The following is a 744-nucleotide window of genomic DNA, read 5'->3' on the forward strand; positions in this document are numbered from 1 at the left end:
ACCCGCTCCGGTGAGATCGCCGAGGGGTGCGGGCTTCCCAGGGCGGGGCACGTTTGTCTGCGGGTCCCACCAGTAAAAGGTGCTGTGGGTCCTTTAACTTTGGAAAACTCTCGCCGTGGGGGAGGTTCACCAGCCGAAGCGGCTGGAAGAGTGCCAGCCGGCCCGGGGGTCCGAATGCTGGGAGGGTCGCCGGCCGCCGCAGCCCGTGAGAGCACCCGTCTGAATTTCCTAGTCGGCCCAGGGCACCAAGCGTGGCGGGAGGGCGCCAGCCGCCGCGGCCCGGGAGAGTGCACCGTTCCCAGCCGGACCGTGGAGTCACGTGTTTGGAAGGGACCCCCCCGGTCACCATTCTCCATGGCCTGGGAATTTCCGATCCAATTCTCTCAGTTTGTCCGGGGGGCCACGCGTGGTGGGGGCACCAGCCGCCTTGGTTTGAGGACACCGCCTGCCCAATTCTGCCAGCTGGCCCGGGAAGGAGGAAGGGAGGGACTTTTAGAAAAACTAAAAGTAACCCACAATCCCATCATTGAATACATCTACTATTAATATTTAGTTTCTTATTTTTCAACATATTTTGATTAATAAATAAGATAAATTTACATGTGGACATAGTATTTACTATACGTCATTTAAAACATCTAAGATTTACAATTTGAATCCAGCTGTTTATGGCACAAAATTCACCTAAACGTTATTAGTATGTGCATGTTCTTACACATTAAAATAGTTTGCGAAAGCCATCTC

Source organism: Tamandua tetradactyla, chromosome 6 (genome assembly GCF_023851605.1).
Source record: "Tamandua tetradactyla isolate mTamTet1 chromosome 6, mTamTet1.pri, whole genome shotgun sequence".
NCBI classification, from domain to species: Eukaryota; Metazoa; Chordata; class Mammalia; order Pilosa; family Myrmecophagidae; genus Tamandua; species Tamandua tetradactyla.